The sequence below is a fragment of the Aythya fuligula genome, chromosome 5 (genome assembly GCF_009819795.1).
Source record: "Aythya fuligula isolate bAytFul2 chromosome 5, bAytFul2.pri, whole genome shotgun sequence".
Lineage (NCBI taxonomy): Eukaryota > Metazoa > Chordata > Aves > Anseriformes > Anatidae > Aythya > Aythya fuligula.
The window spans coordinates 30,259,890-30,287,230 of NC_045563.1; the positions used below are offsets into that span (position 1 = coordinate 30,259,890).

General features: G+C 39.7%; 1 protein-coding gene and 1 long non-coding RNA gene across 3 annotated transcripts in view; one reads left to right on the top strand and one right to left on the bottom strand.

The window, feature by feature from the left end:
• LOC116490311 overlaps positions 1-22,205 on the bottom strand; it is a 120,520-nt gene extending 98,315 nt beyond the window's left edge. The window contains exon 1 of the long non-coding RNA XR_004253356.1: positions 22,051-22,205. This is a non-coding gene — a long non-coding RNA (uncharacterized LOC116490311). The remainder of the gene's footprint in view (positions 1-22,050) is intronic.
• A 50-nt stretch (positions 22,206-22,255) lies between these two features.
• The window catches only part of FLRT2 (fibronectin leucine rich transmembrane protein 2), a 52,961-nt gene continuing 47,875 nt past the window's right edge, over positions 22,256-27,341 (top strand). The window contains exon 1 of one of the 2 annotated variants that reach the window (XM_032189371.1): positions 22,256-22,297. The gene's annotated coding sequence lies outside the window, so the exon portion shown is untranslated. Of the gene's footprint in view, positions 22,298-22,524; positions 22,601-27,341 lie in introns of those variants that run through there. The other variant, XM_032189370.1, reaches the window with a different exon arrangement.

Below are 27,341 nucleotides of genomic sequence, written 5' to 3' on the forward strand. Positions count from 1 at the left end.
GACTGTATTAAAAATAATAATAATAAATGATCTATATCTTGATTTACTTTTTGTTTATTTGTCGTGTTAATTGTGAATCTTAATAATTTGGTGCCCCCCAACAGCTTATAAAAAGGAAAAATGCAGAAAAGACAAGGAAATATGAAAGCGTGTACACTCATCTGATCCATGGCAAGAGAAGTATTGTGCCACTGTTGACACCCGAACTTTACAGATGACACCAAAACAGTGCACTATGATATTATATAAATATCATAGATGACTATATTCTGCTTAGTTAATTCCAGTACATTTGTGCATGAGACCAGGACCATAATCAGGCTTTTCAAATGCCAAAGTGATGCTGGTAAACCAACACTTCCATGCATGTGATGACTACACTCTGATGGACTCCCTACTGTAGCCAGGGCGATCCAGCAGTAGCCTTGCTGATTTCTAAACTGCATTTAAACATCCACACTCTTTCTAATGTCTTACTGGTTCATAGAGAATTGTTTTACTGACATTTGTTCCTAACTTTTGGTTTTGCTGAGTCAGTTTTCCTTAAAATAAAGATTTGATCACGTGAACATCAGCAGTTTCTCCAAGTAACCTAATATTGGTTATCCTCTTTGGGGATGTTCAAGGTAAGCTAGCAAGCATATTTCCTTTTTATTCTAAATTTACTAGTTCCTTTTACTTTCATCTTTTTTTTTTCTTTTTTTTTTTTTTTTTTTAAATCAAAGAGCAACATGAAAAATCCCTATTGTCAGTTACGCTACAATATTTCCCAAACTTTCCTTTTCACTTCTTGTCTTAGAATCAGACATTTTGTTAAAATCAGACAATTTGTTAAAATTCTTTGATGGCATCATGTCGTTACTGAAGGAAGGACTTTATAAATGAAATGTGTGATTTTAACATACAACATTTTAAAATTAATTATTTATGGGAAAAAATGGTTGTCTAAATTCAAGGGTGATTCTAAAATTTCAGCATGAAAAAAGAAAAAAGGGTATATATATATATATTTTTTTTTTTTTCTAGCAGGAATTAATTAGCACCTTCAGGTACTCTAATCAAGACAAAGCTAGTTCTAGAGAAAATGGGTTAATATGGGGGAATACAATCATTCTAATTATAATATGTAAAAAAAAGCAACTTGCCTCATCTTGACTACAATTTCATACAACCTTATTTGGACTTAGCCCTAGATAGAAAAAGCTTTTGGCTACACTGGATAAACTTCTTAGTATAAATTAAGATTTGAATGAAAACTGAAATACCAATTTAATCTCAGAGTAGGTTTTCTTATTATGTCTTAGCTAACTGTTTCCAGTTTAATGTGGAAAATTTTAGGAAGGAAGGAAGGAAGGAAGGAAGGAAGGAAGGAAGGAAGGAAGGAAGGAAGGAAGGAAAAGATATTTCATAGGGAAAAGGAAAGGGAAAAGGAAAATGAGTTCATATGAAAGCTTAACTCTTTCTGTATATATAATTGCAATTGTATACCACAGTAATATACGTAGTAAAAATTAGACATATGTCACATCTGAGTATCTGTATTGTCCTGTATACTAAAATAGATAATTACATCACTATAATTAAATGGTAAGGTCTTTCTAAAAAAGTAGCATAAAAATAAAAATAAATAAATAAATAAATAAATAAATGCCAGTGTTAGTCCTTTGAGCAAAACGAAGTAGCTAAAGCATTTTTTTGGCCAGAACAAGTTTGCCTGATTTTGACAGAATAGCAAAAGCTGGATAGATTGTTCTGTTTTGTTTTTCACACTTTATCTGACATATGCTGCAAAACTTTCCAGAGGAGTCCAGGCCAAAGACTTCACAGTCTTAACTAGAATATTTTACATCTCCTCTACCCTTCTTCCTTCTCTTTTCCGTCTACATATGTTCATTATGCTTAAGATCTATTTTAAACTAGAACATTTTATGTGTGTAATCATGATCTTAGAGTAAGTCTTAAGATCAAGAATTATTTTTTCTAAAAAAGAATTACATTGGTGTATTATCAATAGAGTTTTTCAAGGAGATAGAATTTAAGATTAATAGACTTATGGATCTTTATCATGGAGGAATTGCCTTGATAGTACTGTAACAGATGTGTTTCAAGTGGTACAATGCTGGGACTTGACAAGGCTTTACATAGCTCACTTGGCAAAAGAGCAACTTAACCACAGGGTAAGTTAGAGTGTGAAATTACAGCAATGTGGTAGCCAGCTACATGTTCTTATCCCAGAGAAAACATGATGGAGCTTACCTCTTACCTGCCAGCTTGTCAAACAAGTCACCAGAGCACAATGTACAATGTGTATTCAATGCAAAAAATATTCCCAGTAGAAGTCAGACCAAGCATCTCACATGAGAAATTTTTCAGTCATTACAGGTAACTGCAAAACTGCTGTTTTTGCAGCTAACTACAAAGGGGAATGTGAAGCAGAGCCTTTACTTATTTATAAACCTCATACTCCTCAGCATACAACTTCTATCACACTTCCTACATATCATCAATGACTTTGGCACGAAAATTCTCACTGAATGCACAGTAGCTAAGTAGGCAAATGCAAACCTGTTTACTCAGAGGGAGAGGTGTATCAAGAAAACCAGCTGAATATTAGAAAGTGCTCATAAAAAGTCTATTCCCTCCTATAAGTAATATCTTCTCACTCTTCCAGCTCCTCCACATGTAATTCACATCCATTTACACTCCATTTCACTGACTTATACTCTAGTAAGTGAGTGTAAGTAGGTCTTAGCGTGTCCAACTGAGCATAAAAGACTCTAAATTACACAGTTTATGCATCACCTCTGAACTTAGCTCATAGGTTTTAAACAAAAGCAGAGTAATAAATCGACAGTTTGGAGGGGAAAGGATGTGAAATGTATGCCCATTTTTGTTTCTTGGGGTTATTACTGTGTTTCATCAAAACTAATATAAAGCTCACGCCTTTTTACTTGAAAGATTATTAAACTCAAGTTGAGATATGAACAAAATTATTTAAACATTAAAAAAAAAAAAAAGAAAAAATTCAAAGACACTAAATTAGTGTTTTTTTTTGTTTTGTTTTGTTTTGTTTTGTTTTGTTTTTCTGTATCAGTTTTGATCTATCACTGAAAAGAACAGAGTTTCAGAGAAATGTATTTTATTTTCTGGTTTGGGTGATGTGCTGAAATCTCTATTGTTAAATGTCATTCTGATTCACTGTCAATTTTACAATGGAACATGCATTTAATACATTGTTGATGAGGTTTGTGGCAAAGCTACCAGGCTATGAATAGCTTTCCAGAGTGAAAAAGCTACTATTTAGAAACAGTGGAATCTATTTATTACCAGATGACTTACTCCTGAGGTCAATTATTGCTACAAACATGTAATTAAATGGTGATGTAAATTTGATGAGCCTACTCAGTAAAAGTGAGGCCTGTTTTGCACTTTGAAAAGGTGAATGACAGAACTGTCCCTCCATCATTCCAGTTAAAATTAATTGGTCTCTTGGAAGTCTAGTTATAGAAAATATGCAAGCTCCCTGTTTCGTCTTCCTCAGAATATTACCTCCATCAACTTAACAGCACAAAACATCAACTTAACAAAAGCACAAAGAAAGAGATCAAAGCAGAATAAAGGAACAATATGATTCAATTCAATAATGGAAAAAAAATCAGGGTTATATTTTGCTTAGGAGTTTTAATTTTTAATTTTTATTTTTTCCTAAGCTTGGGGGAGGGTTTTTTTAAGGTGTGATGTGGAGCTGAAAGGGAAATAGTATTTAAGCTGAGAAACCTGTTATTATTAGTGCTCTGCCTCCACAGTTTTAAAAACAAATTCTGGTACTTATGGGGAATTGCATTGCACTGTGTCTTCCTCCCTTATAACAAATTAATTAGATGCCAAGTGCTAAATGCTGAATTCAATGCATTCAAAAGGACACTTATGAAAACAAAAGAGTTTGGCATCTGAATAGTATGCGTTTGCTTCTGGAAATGTTTATTTTAAGGCTTCAAAATAATGACAATCCTTAGAATGTAGCACTCACATTTTAGAGCTCATATTTTCTCATAGAGATCTTTTATTTCAACTTTAATAGAATTCATTCTTAGAAATGATTATACACCAAGCTCACCATGCCAGCACTACACTCTACAGCTATGGAAATCAAAAGGCCTGCTTTTATGCATTTGCTGAACTAGAGATTTTCTTGAAATCCTTTTGTTGAAAACCTGCCCTATATTATGAACCACATACTGGACAGAATCTTTGAGCCTTCATTCATGCAATATTTTCAGTGCAGTAAAAACATCTTCTGGTGTTACAATACAGCCCATCAATTTGCCCTTGGTCCAAATCTATTTAACTGGTCAGAATTAAGAACAGCTATGGGAGAGACTGGGGGGTTCAGAAGCAGGAAGACTCAATGAACTACTTGAATTCTTGAAGCACAGATGTTGCATATGTATCTGTCCTTTTTAACATCTCTACCAATAACCTGAATGAGGTAATAAAGTGCTCTTTCTTCAACTTTGCAGATGACACCAAGTGTGTGGAGGGAACCAGATGATATATTGATGGCAGAGTTGTCAGGACTCAGAGCTGCAGGAAGAATAGGGTGAAGAGGAACCTTGTCAAATTCCACAAAGACTAATGTAAGATTCTGCAAAAACAAATGCAAAGATCTGCAAAGACGATGTAAAGTTCTACCCATGGAAAGCAGAACCTCTAGTAATGTTACAGGCTGGGAATGGACTGGTTGAAGGCAGCTCTGTGGAAAAGGTCTTGGGAGTCATCATAGGCAGTAAACTGAGCATAAGTCAGCAACGTACACTGGCAAGAACCAACAACATCCTGCATTAAATAAGCAGGCACAAAATACATCCAGAAGATTGAGGAAAGTGTTTATTCCCTTTTATATGGCACTCATTAGATCACTACAAGATTATTCTGTTCCATTTTGGCCCACTTCATGTCACAAAGGCATTGATAAACAGGAGCAAGTTCAGCAGAGGCAATCATAACAGTGGATATGGCTGAAACATTTTTCCAGTGAGGAGAAGCTGATGGACCAGGGCTTGTTCAACCTGGAAAAGGAGATGGCTTTGAGGGACCTAACACCTACATGGAAGGTATTAAGACAGAGCTAACCACTTCACAGTAGTGTGTAGTGAAAGGATGAGAGACAACAGACATAAACTGAAACAAGAAGTGTTTGGATGATACAAGGAAAAACTTTCTCCCTGTGAGAACAGCCAAGATGAAGCAGGCTGCCCAGGGGCTGTACAGACTCCATCCTTGGATGTATTCAAGGATAAGACCTTGAGAAATGTCATCTGACAATCAGTAGACCCGGCTTACAGCACTGTGTTGGACTAAAGCAGTACACTGGAAAGGAAGCCCCTGGAAGAAAAGAAATGTTCTGGGTGTCAGGTTGTCTCATTAAGGATTTTGCTCTGAATTCCCAGATACCCCTCTAGTGCTCTAGGTAAAGCGCTACTAAAGTTGTTATGCATTACTCTGAATAAACTCTACTCTTCCTCTTCTAGTTCATGGTAATTTCCCACCAAGGAAAATAAATTATTTCAGTCAGAGCACATTTTGGAATGATTATGTCAAAGACATTTGTGCCAGCCAAGCCAAATATAACGGATCATACATATCTTAATACCTCTGCCCATCAGAACTATATTTCACAAATCTTTAGATCTCTGGCTCACTGAGTTTCCTTTTAATATACCTCTCTCTCTTTGGGTTTGCTGCATTTTGTTTTTGAAGTGTGAATGACTTTAAAATTTTGTTTATCTTTAATTAAGTAACCAAATTAAATTAAAGCCTTGCTTATGACTTTTCAGCCTATTCCTTTTCCAGCAGAACTAAAAAGTACATTATTTAGGAGGTTAAATAATAATTGCTGAAAATTCCTCTCAAACAGCATGAGTCTCTCAGGTAAATATATACAGGGAACTCATTTAAACAGCCTCAGTAGTAATTAGCTCATTTCCCCCATATTACTGTGAAAGTATTATTGGAATGCTTTAAGAAATGCATTTTTTTTTTCACTCAATAGGCCAGAAGAGCCATTATTCTTCATTGTGTAAGTACATATCCTGTCACATCATGATATTCCTCTATTTGCAAATATTATATACTTTACACTTCTGCATTTTTGTTTTAATTCTATTTACTCTTCAGCTGCAAGTCAAACATACTTATGAAAAATAATGCTGAACCTGAATATTATTACAAACCTCCAGAAATGTATGAAAATTGTAGATGCACAATTAAACAGAATGTTACTGGATCTTCTGAGATCACAGCAGCAACTTTTAGATAACACAATTTTGCACTTACCAGTTCCAAAAATATACATATGCTGCACTCATCTGTATGTTTTTATGAGATCAAAAAAATACACAGTTACTATCAATGTTAGCCTTTTCTTACTTGCAACTTACTTGCTTTAATCCAAACACACATTGATTACACTAGGATAATGTGGGAAGACAAATTGTATGAATGTTGAATTTGGCTTAAAGATTGTTCCAATATAGGTAGACTCCTTGCTATACGGATACATTTATTTGTGTATACATACATACATTGTATATGTACGTACGTATATTATATATATATTGTGTGTATATTATATATATATGTGTATACATTTGTGTACAGTATACATAGGTGTGGATGAAAATGCCTGCCTATGCTTTAAAGGAATAATGAAACAATTTTCACAAAATACTACATTACAAAAGGAAATAAAGCAAACACCTTGACTTAACAGTGAAAACAGATTAGTTTGTCCTGTTTCATGGTTTGAAAAATATATTCAATGGGGAGAAGGAAAATACAGTCTACTGGTCAACAGCACACTGATTCACAATGAATATGAAATAGCTTTCAGACTGTCCACTGCTCCCAAACTTCCCTGTGTACCTACCTCACACTTTTTACTTTTCATGTCTTTAATTTTCTCAGTCTTCTTCTCATACTTCCACTGAAGGTTGCACAAATAGTTTATCTCACAGCTGTTTTCTGCATCTTTTTCTTTAAGGGGATTTATTCTGCTAATAGCTTTTAAATTAGCTGTGGTGCCATCAGCCATACTGTCATTCTTTCACCCTGAAGGGAGGAGCTGATAAGGAGGGAGAAGGCACAAACATATGCAGAAAATACACAAGCTAGATGACCTGTTTAGGTGAAGACAGTGAGGCCTACCCGCTTTTAAAAGTTCCTCTCTGTACACTAAGCACAAGCACAAAATATCTCCAATAGAGTCCAAAAATGTATAACAGATCACATGTTAATTTTATCCTTGAAATTCCTTTGTGTTACAGTGAATGACCAGAAGGTATCTATTTAAAGTTTCAGTCACAACATAGGCTTACTGTTTTCAGGAAGGACTTGGGAAGTGTGGCCAAAAATGCTGCAGGGCCTGTTCCAGTCAAGGGTTCTTCCCCTGATTTGGTGAATATAGCCACATTCTGCCTCCAACTCAATCTCTCTTTAGCATACAGCTGTCGCAGGCCCAGGCCTGGTCCTCTCATAAACTTCCCTCACAGGAGTGTAGCAGGAAGAGGAGAGGCCAAAACACGTGGCATTTACTGTTATGTGTAGAGGCTGTAGAAATAACACATCAAGCAAATAGTTGCTCTAAACTGTGCTGTCAGCTAAATAAGCTGGAATGGGTCTTTTGCTTTCACCTCCCATTACTAAACAGAACTGAGTGTGCTGTGGTAGGCCCTAGTATGCCACGTGCTGCATTTATATACAACAAAGCCCTGGTTGTAACACAGGGAGAGCAACTTCTAATGGAAAATATAGTTTGTGGGAAAAACACACACACAAGCATGCAAGAATATGTAATTTCTGTAAAACATGCATGTCTGCTCGGCTTCACCATTCCTTGTTTTCCACTTCAATCTCGCTTTGCCTATGGGCAAGATGGGGCAAAGTTAAAGGTTGCTGTCATTTGCTATCTGTTCTGCAGGGGTGAAAATGACTGTAATACAAGGGCAGAGATTAAGTGGGGTATTTTCCCTGGTGTCTTTCATTTTCTTTTATAACAGAACAGTCATTTGTGCTTATTACATTACTCTTAGTGATTGGGGTTTGAGATTACGGGGCTAAGATAAGGAGAAGTTAACAAAGGAAAGAGTAGAAGAAATAAGGAAAAGGAGTACAAGAGAAAAGCAGGTAGCATGGCAAGAGTTAAGTCCTTTGAATGAATAAATAAATCAAAATTAAGAACTAATAGTAAGAAAGAGTTAATCCACAGCATACCACAGCATAGAATAAAATAACACAGCATGAATAACAACCTCAATTATGCAAGTGGCAGCAATGGAGCAGTCAATCCATTGGCAGAAAGGAGGTAAAAGCTAGCAAAGGTAATTAAATGGCAGTAAAAAAAAAAAAAAAAAAAAGTCAGTCAAAATCCTTGAATGTGCTATTACATTGGGAAGGCTAATTAAATGGCAGGAAGAAGCAGGCTATGAAATGGCTGGATGAAAAACTGACAGTTTGCCAGAGAACAGGAGAGAAGCTAAGGACCTGTGAAGTCAGAGATACAGTCCTGTCTGTAGCCCACAGGGACAGAATAAAGGAGCTCTTTCTGACTGCTGAAGTTGGACATTATCTTTTTTTGCAGGCTACCTAGGCAATACCACAAACTTGTTCTATCCCCATTGTGTGACTAGCTGTTTCTAGTGAAAGTTCAGAAGTTTCTCCAAAGTCATATCATAGTATACGCAGATGAAGCTCAGGAAGTAGAATATGAGTAGAATTCCTTAATCCTTCAAACATGGATAGCTGCCAATAATCTTGGATAAGTACCCTTTTCTCGATCATTTCTTGAGAATGAATGCCAGTATTGATAACAGGTGATGCATTCCACTGCTTTGGATGCAAAATGAAACAGTGGCAGCTGGGATGCGTGGGTGGGTGATGCTACATGTATAGTTGACAAGGAACTGGTAACCAACAAAAGAGTGTTGAAGAAAAAAGAAAGTATTTCATTAGTTAAGTGAGTTAAGGAGATTAATTCATTTCACCAGTGAAAAGAAGGTTAATATGTCATTTGATCATCATTTGTAAGTAGGTGCATGAAAATAAATAAATAAATAAATATGTATGTATGTATATGTATTTATTCAGATCATTAGTAGGGTCCAGAAAAGAAAATAAAAGAGAAAAGAGAAACTCATGCACAGTCATGTTTTCCTTTTGTATAAATCATCATGGTTTCACTGATTCTGTTTAAGTTACATCAGAGAAGATCAGTCAATAATCTGAAAAATGAAGCATATACTCTTTTATATTTCTGCAGGAACCTTCTGTCTAATAACCTTCATGAATCTGATAACTCATGGGAATGATTTCCTTGTGAAGGAAATGATATTCATTTGTCCCATTTTACAGATAAGGAATACAGTATCTGTATAGCCCACAATTAATGTTTTTGACATTTATTTCCTTCAAAGCAAATCTTTAAAATTCATATTCTTCTTCTAAGTAGCAAATTGCCTTTTGGGACTTAGCTTTGTCAGGTATTATGCATGTATAAAAAGACAGTCTTGCTGATAACATGAACTATATATATATTGAAGATATAATGAATGATGAAACAGGTATCTAGGAGGACAAAGATCTCAAAGAAAAGCATAAGAAGTTACATGCAAAATAGAGAGTAAGAGAATCACTTACATTAAAACAAAATATGTTATATAATAAAAAGTATGAAAATCATCAGCAACAGTCCTTACCTCCTCATGGCCACCAACCTAGTCATTATCTGCTGCTGATTTTACATCACAAAAGAAATCACTTACAGCAAGGAATTTAGAATGCTTTTGAGTTTTATGCTATGTCAGAGACAGTGTCCAAAGCGTAAAAGACTAGGAAAAAATGTGTAGACAGTTGTGGGACATGGCTGATCCCTAGTCCCAAGATCCTTCCCTTGTTTTGGCACGTTGGTCTCATAGATAAACATTACTGTTAAGGGTATAAACACTATGTTTTAATACACTTGCTAAATGTCGGAAAGATTATTATTATTATTATTATTATTATTATTATTATTATTATTATTATTATTATTATTATTATTATTATTATTATTATTATTATTATTATTATTAATAATAATAATAATAATAGAACACCACTACTGATATATCTGGATTGTAACTGCCAGAAGGTTACAAACACAATTGATAATAAATAAATAAATAAAAGCAGAAATCAGAAAGCAGTTAGTAATCAGTAGTGGATGGTCAAAGAGAAATAAATAATGAGAAAGAATGCAGACAAGTGCAGAAAGACATACAGAGCATTCAAAATGCTAACAGATGACAGACAGTTCAATGCAGATGAATGAAATGTAATTATGACTTTGACGAGCCTTCATGGCACAACTCTTCTCTTTGTTCACGATAAAATATGAGGAATATAGATGAAAACAGATGAAAAAACTGGGAGACAAGTCATTGTGAATCATTAATTACTGATAAGAAACAGAAAGAAGAAAGACAAATCAATGCATTTGATGAGTCTTAATCATCCAATTGTGTATGTCTGTGAATTAGTATGCACATGCTTCATAAAAGATCAGAATTTAGAAAAATAATGAGAAACAAAAGAGAGTTTCTTCATGTACTGTTAAATACAAGGTGTCTTTCTGAGCACTCAACTAGAAAAAGATCATCAGTTTCCCTGACTTGTGATTCTTCATCCATAACTTTTTAATCAAGATATGTAACTTGAATAATTGGCCAGGTGGTTTATGGATTTCTTTTTTCCACATTTCTCTAAAGTGTCAAAAAATGGCATGGCCAGAAGTAGCAGGGTGTTGGCACAGCTGTATCAATTCTTTGATTCATTATATCAAAAGTTGTGCAGCTGGTGTGATCTGATTCAGCTGACTTGATAGAGTTTTCACTGCAGAAACAGGAGACTTTTCTACCCACTTGTATCTCAGAGGTATAGATTTGTATAAGTAATCAATCCATATGTAATCCAATCCATAGGAAGAAACTTCACGACCTCACTTTTAGGATGGCTATAGAGGAGATATTACCAAAGGAACTACTCCCATGTCTCCAAGGGCAGATTTTTTAGGAGCTGATAAATTGTTTAATATTATCCCCTCTCAATCTAGAAAAAACCTAGCTAAGTCAAATCAATTCTATCAGAGCTCAAGGTAAGTGACTGTAGACCAGGTCCTGAGGGTATGGGTAATAAAGAGTGCTCAATATACTTTTTAGTTTAGATATCATATGACATAAACATAGTCCAGTATTTCTGGCCAGCTTAGTACATGGAAAACAAGCAAACAAACAAATGAAACAGAAGTGTAAATACAACCTTAGCAGTAAAAAGAAGAGAGGTGAAACTTTAACTGCTAGCTCCAATCCTTTCTCGCTCACGCACTTGAAAATCATGATAATGAAACACTTCATTTCTAGTGCAAAGTTGTGATGGCAATCTAAAACGTGATGTGGAATCTAAAACAATATTGATTAGGATTTTTTTTTTTCCAGTAATTATCTTATTTACTTTGTATGGGTTGGTAGATTGGTTGGCTTTGTTAGTGTTTGTTTGAAGACTTGCAGTGGCAGATCAAGAAGGGCTGATGAAGTTGCTACCTTCCTCACCAGTCCACTGTTCTTTTTTTCTCATTTCCCTCAACAGGAAGAGCTCTCAAACCGGTAGGAACTCCTGATGGTTACCAGTTTACAGCTTAACCCAGAAAACAAAGTTGAAAATTGACTCTGGTCAGTGTTAGTATGGCTTTTGCTGTCAACTTGCAGAGGTTCAAAACGATGTCTGAGTGACACCTGCTGAACACCTGCTGGGCTAAAAGTATATGAGTATGACAAAGAGTTTTTAGCAATATTTGGTTAAACCACCTCAATTTAGGTTACATAGATGAATTATATCTTTTAAATATTTACAGTAATAGACTATCCATTTTGGATAGGTAAAATCATCTAGTGTCTGAGAAGAGAGATGAAACTTGTTTGTGAGTTTATAAAATGGTCCTTCAGAGAGCTGATGTTGTATGTAGGTCTAATGAAGTGGATATAATATGTGTTAGTAATTCAGGTATGCAGTTGCAGGCACTTAATATCATAAGCGTCTTGGAGGCATACATAGGCCCTGACTAGATTCATCTTCCCCAGGGAGCTCCCACACAGGAAGGAAGCTCCCTCTCCTACTGGAGAGGCTTCGTGTCAGCTCAAGGCTGGCACCCAGACCTGACCTGAGCACTGCTAGTGATGTGCAAGTCCCTAGTCCTGTCTTCTGAATATACCCTGGGTATACATGATAGCCTGTCTCCAGTCCTGTCTGCAGTCCTGTGTCCAGAGCCTGACTGACGACCGTGCTCCATCTGGGACTGGTAATAGACCCTGTCCCAGGCATCCTGCTCTGCCCTCCCTACCTCTCACTGCATGATCAGGTGAGGTGAGGGCACTGCCTCTGCCTGGGGTTGCCAGTCATCTCAATAAGCCAGTAATCATGAGGACACCAAGACAGGTCATAACAATATTGAATAGCCAACAGCAAGTCCAGAGAAATCCAAGACTGATGACAACATAAGTACATAGTTAGCCCATTTATTCAACAGTGGTTGAGTCACTGTGTCATAAAATAAAATAAATAAAATGCGTGAAGCAAACTCCAAAGATGTTCCTATAGTGAAAACCCAGCTTGGCTCTGAGCTTGTAGAAATCTTTCCCTCTGCTGAATGAATGCTGACAACTATGCATATGCTTCAGAAATAAAATGGAGGAGTCGCTTCCCGAAAACTCTTCTCTCTCTAGCTCATTTTGTTTGGACTCGCTAAATGTCAACAATACACTGTTACACACTCAGGCTGCTTGATGCTCTTCAGGGAGAATTTCATTGCCTTCTCTAACCCTTCCAAAAGAATAGTTTAACTTCTTAGCATTATATTTGCCTGAGGCACAGAAAGGAAGATCATTTTATGATGCAAGAAAAAAGTTCAATTTATCCTGGGGGTATACTCCTGACTGTACCTAGCACATTGTATGTGTAGACTATTTAATTAAATAGGTCCATGATTTATTTCAAGTGAAATTTGTCACCATTAGGTAAGCAACATTAACTGAAGAGAAAACTTGTTGAGTCAAAAGTGACAAATAAGCATATATATATATACATGCTACATATATATATATACATGCTACATACTTGCTACATACATATATATATATGTATATATATACATATATATATATATATATATATATATGATCTACAAACACCCTCCCCCATGCCATCTTTGCATACAGCTGTTTTCTTTTTACAATATGACTAGCACTGTCTCACAGGCCAAATGAATACAGCACGTATGAAGCTGATAAACACCATTCTCCAGGGACAGTTCGAGATCTTGGGAACTGCAAAGACTACAAGATGAAAAAAGTAAGTCCTGACTGTTTGTCCTAACAACCAACACTACCTGATTTAAACTCACCCTAAGCTTGCAATCCTGGTGCAATTTTTAATTATTATTATTATATATATATTTTTCTCACTAGACAGGTTCTTTCAGTGTCCCACCAGTGAAATAAATCTACATGGTTTTCCTACAGAATGGGTACCAAAGAAAGAAATCATTTGGTAACAGCAACTAAATATTCTTCATAGCATCAATTTAGTAAGTAGCCTCATGCCTATCACCAGTGAATTTCTGCTGTATTCCACATAGTGTGAACCCCTCATTAAAGTATATCCATTTTATTTGTTTGCCAGCAGGCAATGATTACCTAGACTGCTGCTAAGTCTTTCACTGGTTCACTAGATCTCATCAGCAATCCTCTTGCTTCTACCAATGCTTCCCTGAAAATAAAGGATATACCTTCCTGTTTACGAAGAGATCTAATGATGTGGCATAAGCTTGACTTTCACTAACATTAAGAATAAGATTAGGATTAAAAAAAAAAAGTTGGTGTCCTATGTTTTGAAACTGATGAAGAGTTGTTGACTGCTGTGACACCCTTTCTATTCACATTAGTCCACAAATCTGTGTTGTAGGTGCTTTATACTGCTGAAGAGCAAAACAAATAGTTTCACAAGATATTTTTGCTGCCTCAGAATCCTCTCAAAGACCTGACTGTTTACTGCCAATTTATCAGGATTCAAAACAGATACCATCTGCCTAGTCCTTCTGCAGGTATTATTATTTTTTTCCCCCACTTCCCTTTCAGGTGTTCAGTCTGTACATGGTGACGTGTTTCTCAGCCCTCAAGTAATAGCCCTTGGAAAGTGGACCTTCTGGTGGAGCAGCATACAGAGATCCTTGCTCATTCATTTCTGAGTTTAGAGGTGTAATCCCCTAATTCCTGATCCTTGATGGTCAGGATAATGGCTTTATACATTCTTCTTTAGGCAATTGAAACTAATTTTCTATTTCATCTATCACTTTTACAGTGATATGTTCTAAAATAAACAGGAAGAATTAGAAAAGGCTTCACAAAATGGCATTATGTCTTCATCATAATCAAGGGATTAATTCAGAAAAAACAAATGTCAATAAATTGTAATAGAAAGTCCACATTCGTCTTTGTAACCTATCACAAATAGTTTATACTAGAATGGAAAGACAGTTAACATTTAGCAGATAGAGTAGTATTTTTGAAATATCATAATAAAAAGTTTGCTAATCTTTTGTGAGGTGCTCCATGGAAATTGATGAAAACAGCTATAAGAGTTGTGCGATGAGGCCTGGGTCTGTAGACCTAATTGAGGTCTGTATTATAAATTTTAGCATTTTTTTTCATGCTTTCTCTTTAAATTATATTGAAAGACTTTGACTGGGCTAATTATTCTAAAATTAATTTTCTCCCGTCCAACTTCAATAAATCCTCATAATTCTAAAAAACCATCCTGTCGTGTTTATTGAGCTGAAGGAAAAATGGATCCTCTTAGATCATTAGAGAGACCCTTCCATAATTGCAACAGACCCCTTGAAAATACAGAAAGTTACAGAAATGGTCTTGACAGAGATGGAAGGGAAAGAATGATTTTAGATTGCTGAACCTGTGGATAAGAAAGTACAAGCAAATCTTTTTTTTTTTTTTTATCCCCCCCTTTTTTTTTTTTTTTAATCAGAAAAATATTATAATGTGTGAGCTCTTGAGGTCTGTTGGGAGATAGAGCAGATGGCCTTGTGATCAGAAAGTGATTCTTTTTTCTAGAGTAGATTGATAGTCTGCCTTCTAGCCTTCTCCACTTTAAATGAAAGAAGAGGGATGAATGCATAACATGAAACTTAATGAATGCAGTGCCACTGAGGTGGTTTTTCAGTTCTATATAGTGCAGCTAGAATACCTCTAATACTATAATCAGTTTTGTTTTTTTTTTTTTCCAAAAAGGCAAAGGATCAGTCATAAAACCAGAGATTAAAACAAACAAACAAACACACATTATTTTAAAAGCTGGCTATGTCAATGTAAAGGACCTTAATGATTTTGCTTACAATCTCTTAAAGAAACAATTTATGTGGACCACTTTTATACTATTTGCAAGATTTTACTTATGCTTTCTACTCCCACCAGTCTAGTAAGTTGATAGGCCCCTTATAAATAAACTGTTTTGTTTGTTTCTTTGTTACTATAGTGTTGATTTCAGACAATTGCTTTTCTTGCCTTTCTATTTTTCCCTTGTAATTTGCATATATTAAATAAATAAATAAAAACAATGCATTACAATGTTAAATGAGAGCCAGGTTGTTATGACCAGTATGATTTAGCCATCTGAATGACCTCAATTTCATCAGATGCAATTACTTGTTGGTTGGATTCATCTATACTTTTGCAACTGTTTTCAGCATGAAAAATAAGATTATTTATTTATCACCAATTTATATGTAAAATTTTATCTCCTTTAAAGACTTCTAACTTAAAATTGAGATGGCATAATATGCAATTTGATCTGACATGACTTTCCTTGGTCACCAAATGTGGTCAGAAAAATACAGTTGTTTTTTTTTTTTTTTTTTTTCAAATATAATAAAATTTTATAATCAAGTCTTTCTGTCTTTCCTAATTACCTATTTCTAATGTGTCTGCCATGAGATGGCATCTTGGTGGATCTATTTTGAACAAAATTTGACATGAGTCACTAAGGTGTTCAGAAGCAAAAGAAAAAAAAAAGAGATTTTCAGCTTATTTTGACCATCTTGTTTTCTTGTTTTATTGGAAATCAACTTGACAAGAGGCAAGAAATAGAAAATCTTAAATCATCCTCTACAAGACTCCCAATTCCTGTGTCACCTGGGACAAGGCAGAGAAGGATGGCCAAAGGCAATCCTTAGAAATAATTTTTCATGATATTGTCAAAAGCTAAATGCAGAAATCTCTTGGAGTGAAGAAGGGAAAGCCTCTGCTAGGTCACAGCTATGAAGTGTGACATCCCAAGGCATTATGCATACTTTTACAAAGTTCAATTTTAGTTTGACATGAAATCCAGTCCCTGCATGTAGAAATTTACTATTTGAGTTACATCACAAAATCTGCCAAAGCCTGCTTAAGAACCAGTATGATATATTAATTTTAAGCTCACCATAGAAGTGAGAGCTCAGAGAAAATACAAGTTGGGTGTGTTTTTTCTCCAGTTTAATGTAGTTTCTAATCAAAGTGTTTAATTTTTTCATTAAGATGGAAAAGAATACATTCAGCTTTCAACTTGTTTAGAATTCCAGATAGAATATAATATATCTCAATAGCTCATTGGTCTACCATTCTAAAGGCTTTTCCTTCCCTTCCCTTCCCTTCCCTTCCCTTCCCTTCCCTTCCCTTCCCTTCCCTTCCCATTCCCTTCCCTTCCCTTCCCTTCCCTTCCCTTCCCTTCCCTTCCCTTCCCTTCCCTTCCCTTCCCTTCCCTTCCCTTCCCTTCCTTCCCTTCCCTTCCCGTTCTTTCTTTCTTTCCTCTTTCCTCCATTTCCCCAAGTATTTTTTAAATAAGAAACTGATTTTGCAAAAAGTTGATGAAGAATTCATGTTGTATTTTTTTCTCTCTGTTGGCTGCATGAATTTAAGGCCTGATATAAAATTTTCCGTTATTGACAAAAATTGAAAAATAGTTTATTTTAGACCGACCTCCCAGTTACAGAACTACTCCCAGCTCCTTTTACCCTCTCTTGCAAGCAGCAGCAATCATTCTAACAATATGACTAAAAAAAAAAAAAAAAGTCACTTACAAAAAAGACACTTTTAGTTTCTTAATATTTTTTATGTTATCCTATTTCACATCCTCTTTAAAATAATTGAGGTTGTATTATGGATCAGTGGACCATCACTCCAGGGTAACCATCTTGTATAATCAGAGATAATTTAAAAAGAATAATTTCTATGTTCCCCTTTCAGTTTACAGCCTTTCAACCGTGCAAAGCAGTTCGGTAATAAATAAATAAATAAATAAAACTTTCACATAGTTATAGTAGGGAAAAAAAATATGTTTGAAGTCCAAGTAATCAGAGTTATAACTAAGATTAATAATTGCGCGGTGGAGGTGGGGGAAGCAGTCTAAACGGAGGGCGCTGAAGGGAGAAAATGGGGGAAGTTTCTGCCGCGGCGGCTGCCGAGCGCTGTGCTCTGCTGCCACCTTGGCCGCGCCGAGGGACGTGCAGGCGGCGCTCCTGCCTGCGGGACTGCGGACGGGCGTGTCTTACTAGCCTGTCCCCTCATGTCACCCATTGTTAGGAATGGGATGACTACAGCCAACCTGTAAATGGTCCGCTTTTTTTTTTTTTTTTAAAGTATTTTTTTTTTTATTATGTTTTGGGGGTGGGATGTTCTACTGAGGAGGTTTATTCGCCTGTCACGCTTTAATTCGAAGCTCAGAAATGTGGGAGGGAGAGCAATCAGGTTTTTTTTTTTGTTTTTTTTTTTTTTTTTTTCCCTACCCCTTTGCTTATTACAGGATTTTTCATCCTTGGCCAGTCTTAACACCTTCAATAAAGATAGAACTCAGATCCTCCTCCACACGTACCAAGTCTGCCTCTGTGTCCTGGCACACTGTATGTCCAGGGGGACTCTGGTAGGAGCTCTCAGCGCTCCATCCCACCTCCAGGCTCTCAGTGTCGTTCAGCTGCAGTTAGAGCATCTTCCCCTCTTTTTTTTTTTTTTTTTTTTTTTGAGGGGGCCGTGGGGGGAGAAGGCATGGAAGCGTGACAGTCATCATGACTTACTTTACTGAAACGATATATACATGAATAATAGAAAGCCAATGGAGTTCGCTGATTTCCTTTTGTCCTCTCTACTACTTCGCGTTACAGCCCTACAGCGTTGTCTTGACATCAGGCTCTGAGCTGGTAGTACTGAGTTTGGAAAGCTTTCGTGCACTTCATTTCATCTTTGAATTACACTTTTTAATTTTTTTTTTTTTTTTTTTTTTTCTCCTCATTTTAAGGCTTTCTTCTGCTTTGGAGGAAACATGTTCTGACATGCTGGAGTTTGCTGGTGGTAAATATTTCCTTTGACTACAAAGTGCGTGTGTGAAAAATACTTTTTTTTTTTTTTTCTTTCCCCGTGGAAATACGTTGCTTGTTCTTTTCTCTACTGTTATTAATAACCTGTAAACGAGATGAATCCGAGGGTCTGAGTGAAATAGCACTTTCAGATATGTACTTTTAGCCACGTCAAGCTGAGGAAAGTGCAGCAGCTCTGTATACGCTCATGTGAGAGGTTTCCATACGCCGCATGTGACAGTTTCCACACCCGAGTCGGTGACAAAGTAGGGACGGCAGGTGAGTCCCCACGAGATCTGCTTTGCCGAGGGGATTTTTTCCAGTCCCTAACCACAGAGGAGCAGTATTCAGCTCTCCAACTGCTCCCCAGAGTTGGCGGTTCTGATCTGTTTCAATTGAAAATCATCGAGAATCGAAAACGACACGTAATAAAACGTCCCCAGCCCCGCGGCCGCCTGTGCTGCGGCTGCTCGCGAGTACGCACACCCCCGTGCGCTGAGGTCCCGGTGCCCGTGCGACAGAAGGGGCTGCAAAGGGTTAAGCCGCCAGCTTGCTTGCTAGGCAAAGTTTGAGGAAGAATATGTCTGAGGCTGGGCACGCCGCAGCCCCGCGCTTGAAATCTGTCACCCTCACTTAGGAGCTCAGCATCTCTGGTTGTCACCGGTGAATAATGATCACACGGCGATAAGATCGCTCGGTGGCGTTGCGCCGGAGCCGCCGGGGGACAAAGAAAGGAAACTACGAGGCATTTAACCGCTGCAGCGGGGTGTTCCTCGGAGTCATCGGTGGGTGTCAGGGTCAAGTGACCGCCTGGACAGCTGCTTGGAAAGTAAATTTCCTTCCTCCTTTCCTTGAGAGAAACCTTGGGTGCTGGTGATCATTGGCAGCTATGGAAAGCAGAGACCTTGGTGGTGATCCTTAAAACAATACCATGCCGGAGCCCAGCTGTTCTGCCACTTTCTCCCCTTTCAACCTGCCGAACCCGGTGGGCTTTGGGTGATCGACCGAGGAGGAGCCACCTCCGCGGGAGCAGGTAAAGGCTCGCTGAGTCTCTGTGGATTGTCAGGGTCTCGCTTTGACCGAAGTGTGCCCTGAATACCTTTCTTTCCCTAATTTGAAGTGTGGGCTGGATGAGGGGCAGAGGCGGGGGGGGGGAAGTGGGGGGGGGAGAACAGGCGCAATTCCGCCGAACCTCTGGGAGCCCGTGGGGCAGAAGTTTTTCGTATTTCCACTTTCCTCCGTGACGGGGGGGGGGGGGGGGGGGGGGGGGGGGGGGGGGGGCGAAAAGGTGGTAGAAATGCCTGTGGTCAACAAAGATCTGCTTTACCTTATGTGTTACCGACAGGTTGGTAATATCGAGGACGCAGAGAAGGGATGGGTGGAGAGAGGATGAGGAAGACTTAGAGGAAATTTTCAGGAGAAAATGCACCGGCTTTCCATCAGCTTCAGGAAAGAGCTATAAATCATGTGTAAATAAGTGCTTTGAAAAGTATGTAAAGCTTTAATAAAAGAAGAGAAAAAAAAAAAAAAAAAAAAAAAGAAAAGAAAGACAGGTCTTGAAAAAGTCAAAAAGGACCCAGAACAACCTTGAAAAAGGTTGTTCATTCAGCTTTGAACCCTACGGGGCTTCTGCTCCTTTCATCCCTCGGGACCAGCTGGGAGCTGCAGGCAGAGATTCGAACTGAGAACAGCCCCGGCTCTTTGACAGGAGCAGCAGAGGCTGGCCCCGCGGCTCTGCACCGCACCAGATCCGCTCTCCCCTAGCAGCCCAGCCCCTCGGAGCTGCCGAGAACCCGGGGGCTCCATCCCTAGGGGAGGCTGGAGCAGACCCCGGCCCCGAGGCAGCAATGCCGCCGGGGGGGGGGGGGGGGAGAGGGGAGCGAGGTCTCCTCCTCAGCTCCTCGACCCTCGCCGGGCTACCTGCACTCCCCCTTCCGAGCCCCCCATCACGCCCCGCATCCGCGTAGGTGAGGGCACGGAGGGGCTCGGCTCGAGGCTACGGACCGCGGGTGCTCCGCCAGACGCCCCCCCCAGGGCCCGGGGCGGGTTCGGGGACCGGCAGCAGCGCGCCTGGGACTGCCCCACTACCGGGCTCCTCGGCAGGTCTCGTCGAGCTTTGGAGGCGTGAATAATTCAGCCCTCCCCAAGCGAAGGGCGAAGGAGGTGCGGAGACAATGGCGAGTGATTCAGCTCTCGAGGTAGGGCTGAGCTGCATATGCAAGCCAGTACACAGCCAGGGGTGAGGGGAAAGCAAACCCCGAGGCATTTCAATTGCCTTTTCTGTTTCCTCGACACATGGCATTGATCAGCTCGCCTCTTCTCTCCTCCATCCCTCCCCAGCCCCTCTCTTAAAGTAACTCGCAGTCAAAGGCGTATCGCGCATTTTCTTTACTAATGGAGGAGTTTGAGGCAAATTCTCATCTCTTCGCACACCCCACGTCCTACCTTGCTGGCCGCATCCTATCGCTCAGATGTTTCTCGGCATTAAATAATCTCGCTTTTAGCTGGGCTTGTCAGGACAAGGCAGCAGTTTACTAGGGACCTGGGCGGCGTGGGAAGGGTTACCCTGAAACAAGCGTAGATAACCCGGGATGGATGCACACACAAACACACACACACATACTGCAAGTGCTACAGAAGGGATTAGTACGGGGGCGTTGTTAGCGCTTTGGGGCAAAAGGTGGTTTCTCCAGTGGTTTTAAAGTCTTTCTGACTGATCATGGAAATCAGACGGAATGCTGAAGGAGGTCCGTCTCTTCCCTGAGGGCTGGACTTTTATTCTGTGTTCTATTTATTCTGTGGTGCTATTACCCACCTAAAAGTTAGCGGGGGGAAGGAGAGGGACAGAAGGGGAGGGAGGAGAGGCGGGTTTGGCGGCGGCTGCACATGAAATATCGCCATGTTGGAGCAGAGCACGGCTGTAACTATCGCTAGCGAGGGCATCTCCCGGTTAGGACCGCAGCTGGGGGAGTTTCTCTGCTCGTTCCCCCCCTTCCCTTCCCATACCCCCACGGACCCCTCGGGCAGCGGGGCTCGGTCAGCCCCTCCCGCACCTTCCTTGCGGGCAGCCCCGACATGCAGGGTGTCCGGGTGCTGCGCACCCGCCGGGCAGCACCCCCCGCCGACTTCTGCTCCCCGCTTGTGGAGTAGGGGGGCGATGCTGAAGGGCCGGAGCTCGCTACACTGCCGTCAGCAAGCAATGGGTTAAGAGTGGGAGGAAAAGAAAAAAAAAAGGAAAGGAAAAGAGAAAACCTAGCCTGACTTTGCCTCTTGGAAAGCTTTAGGTTGCAGCCCTGCCTTCCAAGCATTCTTTAAACTAGAAATGTGGGAGGGACTCCAGGAAAGAGAGAGAGAGAGAGAGAGAGAGAGATGGCTATCAACTGAATTCATTACTGTAAACATCTCCCTGGGGTGTCAGGCAGGGAGGAAAAAAAGGCACGACTTACATTAGCAGGGAATAGTCAGATCTGAGGCATCATTACTGCAAAGATCAGCCTGCAATCCCGGCTGAAGGCTGGCGCAGGACTAGGAGAGAGCCAGCCACACGCACTCACACATATACTCACATATGTGTCCGATGCCTCCTCCGACTTCCAAGGGTCCTGGGTCTCCGTGCCAGCTCCTCATGTGATCCTGTGATCCTCTCACCATTTCCAGAGGACAGAGAGAAAAAAAGAGAAAGAAAGCAACCCCAAGACCGGGCGTACTTGCGTCCCTTCATTTTTTTTTGTCTTTTTTTTTTTTTTTTTTTTTTTTTTTTTTTCCGGAGAAGGAGGAGCGGCGGGGAAAAGAGGAGCGAACCGAGGCGAGAAAGTGCGTTGGGGATGCCAGAGCCGCGGGCTGCGCGCCGGAGGAGGAGGTGGCAGAGAAGGGGGGAGGACGATGCCGCTGCCTCGTAAGGGCGGAGGAAGGCGCGGGAGGCGCGGGGGCCGCTCCGGTGCGGCGGCGGCGGCCGGCGGGGAGCGGGGCCCTTGGGGCCGGCCGGGAGCGGCGCTGGGCGGCCGCGGCGGGCGGCGGCCACCGGCCAGGAGCGGCGGCAAAGTTTTGGTGTGGGGGGCCAGAGGCGCGCAGGGGGATTATGATCGGTGCCGGCGAGGGATTCCCAGACATTGCCAGGTACAGTTGGGATTTCATTTCTCTTTTCCTTCCCGGTAATTCTAGCCCCGGGCGGTTTAAAGACCTGGTGCCCTTTGCCTTCTCGAAGTTGAGGAGCTGGGGTCAGGTCGTGTGGCAGAAATGCCGCCTCGATACAGCCCCGTCCGTGCCCGCGAGAGTGCGGCATCAGGCACAGGCACTCACAAATTTATGAATGGCAAGTGCTCGCAGGGGCCGCGGGTGATTCTACGCCAGCGGGCGCGTTAGGAGTGGGTCTCGGAGCTCGCAGCCGCAGCGGGGTCCCGAGTCCCCGGCCCCATTTCAGCGCCGAGGGTAAACTGCCCAAAGCAGCCCGCAGCCCGCTGCCCCCCAGATGGGAGAGCCGAGCACTCCTCCTGCTGCAGGAGAACCGGCACAGCGCGTGTACGAGCACGATTGTTGACACGATTTGGGAGGTGGTTGTGAGAAACGGGAACTTTAAAAAACGAAGCTTACTCGGAGAAGGCAGTCGGCTCAGCTAGCAAGTGTGAAGAGATGGAAAGAACGGGGAGAGCAGGGAGCTGCGCCCGGCGGGAGGATTCAGCAGCAGTAGCGGCCTCCGGAGCAGGGGCTGGTGGTGAGAGGGTGGGGGCGAGATGGCTCGGGACTGCAAAGTACAAAGGAGTCCCTCGCAGACCTGCCGAGTTGGACGGGGATCTTTGGCAAAGCAACAGCAAATATTGCGGGGGAGATGGGCAGGGGGAGGGGAAGAGCGAACAGAAAAACAGATCGCCAAAAGAAGTCAAACAGCTGAAAAGACCTCTGTCTTGAGAGCATGAGATGAAATCCCATGAAAGATAAAGAAATCAGCAGCAAAGTATGAGAGTAAGGCTCTCCACCCTCTTTTCGTAGTGGGAATCAGTCAACAGGAGCTTTTAATTAATTTTAATGGATGAAATCTGTTTTAAGGCTTACAATAAGCTAATAAATCCAAGGCACAAATCCGTGTAAATTCCTGTACCGTGTGTGGAAGGTACTGATTAGATTTCTTCAGATGCTTTTTTTTTTTTTTTTTCCTTTCAATGCGGAGCTCAGCAGAATAGAAAGGGAGAGGTTCCTTGCATGAGAAGCAGGAAAAGACACTAAAGCAAGTCAGACCTCTGTCTCACATACAGACGTGTGCGCGCACACACATGCACACACGTGCACACACACACAGGCGCACAGAAAGAGGGTGTGCATCAAAGAGAGGTTTATTTACTGCATCATACTTCAGTGCTTGCAGGGAAATTAAACCAGTTTAAAGGTTGAGATTGATCACTATGTGGGTTAAAACAAAACACAAACTTCCATAGGCTGCAATAATTGACATTGACATTGTCTTTCTCCAAGAGCACCTTTATACAATTGTATTTGCAGAGGCAATTCGTGAATTGGTTTCAGAAATATAAGGTTTTTGGAAGGGGGGAAAAATTACCTTTTTTTTTTTTTTTTTAAAAAAAAAAACATTTTAAAGATACTGTACCTATACCCCTACCCACTTTTTTCTTCCTTTAAAGAGTCAATGTATGCAGTATTATCACTGGGACTTAATCTTTACATAATCAAAACGATACAACAGGTGCTATTCAAAAGTCAACATTTCTAAGTGACAAAAGTGATGTTAAAATGTAAATATTGATCTTGTTTCTGAAAATGATGTAAGACACAAGATTTCAAGCATCATTATCATTTGTAGGAGATTTACTATTTAAAGTGCTGTGCTCTATCCTTATAAGATGGCTAGGCAGTTAAAAGTAAGAGAATGCAGGCCTGGAGTACCATAGGTGAAACAAATCAGTACTGTGTAAATACAGCATCCATAAAACTACCTGTGACTAGAACAGTCATCAGTGTTTTCCCAAAGTTCCAGGTTATAGCAAGAAGTAGTGCTGGAATGCACCCAGCGTTCTTAAAAGATTCACTCCATACACACACATACACCCTATATTTTGTGTAAGATGTTATCTGTGTTTGGCTTTGAGAGTCTGGATCTGATTTGAGCCACTGTTACAAGTCACATTTATATCCTGGCCTGCTCGATAGTTTGATTTAGGATGTAGACATATCTCCTTTGCGGAATCCTACACCCTCCCAGTTGGAATCTGCATTACATAGGCTATGGTTTTCTCCAAGAATCAAGAATGTGCTTGCCTTTATCTGTTTAAAATAGCAACATCCAAAATGTAAGATGTCATTAGGGCTGACTTTCCTACCCTTCCAGCAGAAAAGAAGGAGAAATAGTTTTAGCAAGTGAAGAAAACAAAAAGGAATTCAAACAAACATCTCTATCAGGCTTTTCCTGTACTGCACTTTCTATTTAAAGGTCTAGAAAGGAGGCACACTTAGGATAATACTGTTTCCAGGAAGGTGAGAACTTTATTTCTGAATAATTTCTGCTGCCTCTTTAATCTCAAAATGAGTTCATTTTTCACTAGATTACTTTCATATAACTTTCAGGCTTTTACCAGACTGATTCAAATCCAGTCCATTAGTGACCTCTATCTGTGAGAAGTGTATAGTCAGCGGTGTTTTTTTCCTTTTTCTTCTCCACTGTGGGTTGGAAACACAGGGTATGAATCATTTTAGTCTTTTATACCTGCATCTAGCTTGTCAGGTTGTCAATGTCATATCTGTTATTAACTGTGATTTCCTACTAATTTAATAAGGAAAACAAGAAAAACAAACTCTAGTTCCAAATGTGCATCAAGAATTTGAAAACAACCTAAATTCCAGACAGCTATTCCAGTATTAATGAACATTTGCTAAAAGTCAGAAAAATTAAAAGAATACAGTGCTATTGAACAGCAATAATAAAGGAAGTGCATTTATGTTAGTCTGATGGTTTAATACTTACTTTAAAGCCGGCTGACTGTATGTGAAATTTTATTGCCCCTGAGTGCTTACATAATAACTGAAACTTGAGACAAACGCTCTGACCAGATATTCTATAAGTAGACTTTATAGTAGCAGGGTGTTTAAAAAAATGTGGAAAAAAAAATCCAGCTGTGTCTATGTTAAGAATACATGTCAGAGATCAAGGAAAAGGGGGTCTTTATAAACAGATGGTCTCTTTTAGGGGATTATTAAACCCAGCTTCCCAATACTAATTTGTCTCTTGTTTATATCCATAGCTATATTCCATGTTTTAGTTAGTGATTGTAAATGGCAGTTGAGGACTTGACCGGCAATATCTCTGGGTAGGTGAATACCATTGTTTGACATTCCCAGGTTGTGGTTGATTACCTCAGTGCTTGGTAATATGATGGTTTTAGGTGTTTCCTTTCCTCCCCCTTGGGCAGTCTTTTCAGGAGTTTCTCTGCCAATGCTTTTTATTTATTTCCTCAAGAAACCAAAAGAATTGGAACTTGCCCTAAAGGCATAAAAACTGCATTAAAAAAAAATGGTAAAACAAATATATATATATATTGTCTTTTAGTAAAAATATGTATAGTTATATACATATAGTTAAAGAAGGCTAATTTAACATACACTAAAGATATGAGCTTTAGTCACCCTGAAGCTATAAGTAACCTGCACCTTTCAAGTAACCAACTTCTTTTAAAGGAAAAGCAACCACAAAAAATCATCATTAAAATATTTGTCTTGACAGGAATGTTTTATTCATGTATTTAAAGTAAACCCAAACTTTAATCCATAGGCAATACTCAGGAAAGAAGCATTTGAAATGAAAACTGCTTAAGATGTTATATATCTGCTTAAGATACTATATTTTAGTCACAACAAACAATATCTCCTACAAATAGTAAAATTTTAATATTTTCAGCCAGTGGTGAAAGCTGTTGGACCTATAGATACCTTCCTTTTTTTACTTGTGATTTACATGGCTAACAGTTTTGTTCTGGATAGTTTTCATTTTTGTTTTCTCTTTTTTAACTCCTTCTTCTGACATGTCCCTTTAAGCAGAATCAAAACTAAATACTAGGAACATTCTAAAACAAATCCATCATGCTCTCTTCAGCATTTCTGAAAACTTAATGATGCTTGAAGAGGTCCATAAAACATCCCTTCTAAAAGGAAATCTTGTGCTATCAGTGCTACCTAGAAGCAATCTCCTGCACATTCTACTTCGAGCTGCAACTGTTTTATCTATTTATTTATTGTTAAACACACATTTTCTATGCTAGTATAATGCAAGGTTGTTTACAAATGCATGCAGCACAAAGAATTGTTGGTCATTCAAAGGTCATTGAAACTGATCCCTCAGTCCTTGCAGGCAAAATTTAATAGACTTCTGGTGTGACAAAATGTAGTGAATGTCAGGGATCTTGATGGAGAATTACAAGATTAAGGCAAAAGATTTTGGAATTTCATCTCCCTAATTCATTAGCTGTTTACTATCATGCATAGTAACTTGAGATCTGGCCAGGCTGACACTCATTGTACTGTGTACTGTACAGAAATACTCCATGACCCATTAAGAGCAGGAAAGGTCAGAGCCCTGAATGAAAAGCCTCATCAGCACCTTCTTAGAACTGAAATAAGTGTGCAGCAGGGTTGCTACCAGTTCCTGCTGGTAGCCTTTGCCATTCGCTCATTAAAACCAACAGGGAAAATTAAACTAAAGAGAAAAGCTTTTCTCAGCAGTAGTTCTGTCCCTGTACCATAACTGGGTGACTGTATGAGTAACTGTTATCTTTCAGAGCTGTTTCATAAGAATTAGCCAAGATTCATCATGTGGGAGAGGGCTGCCTTTGTGGGGAGAGGATGCAGTACGCCCTCA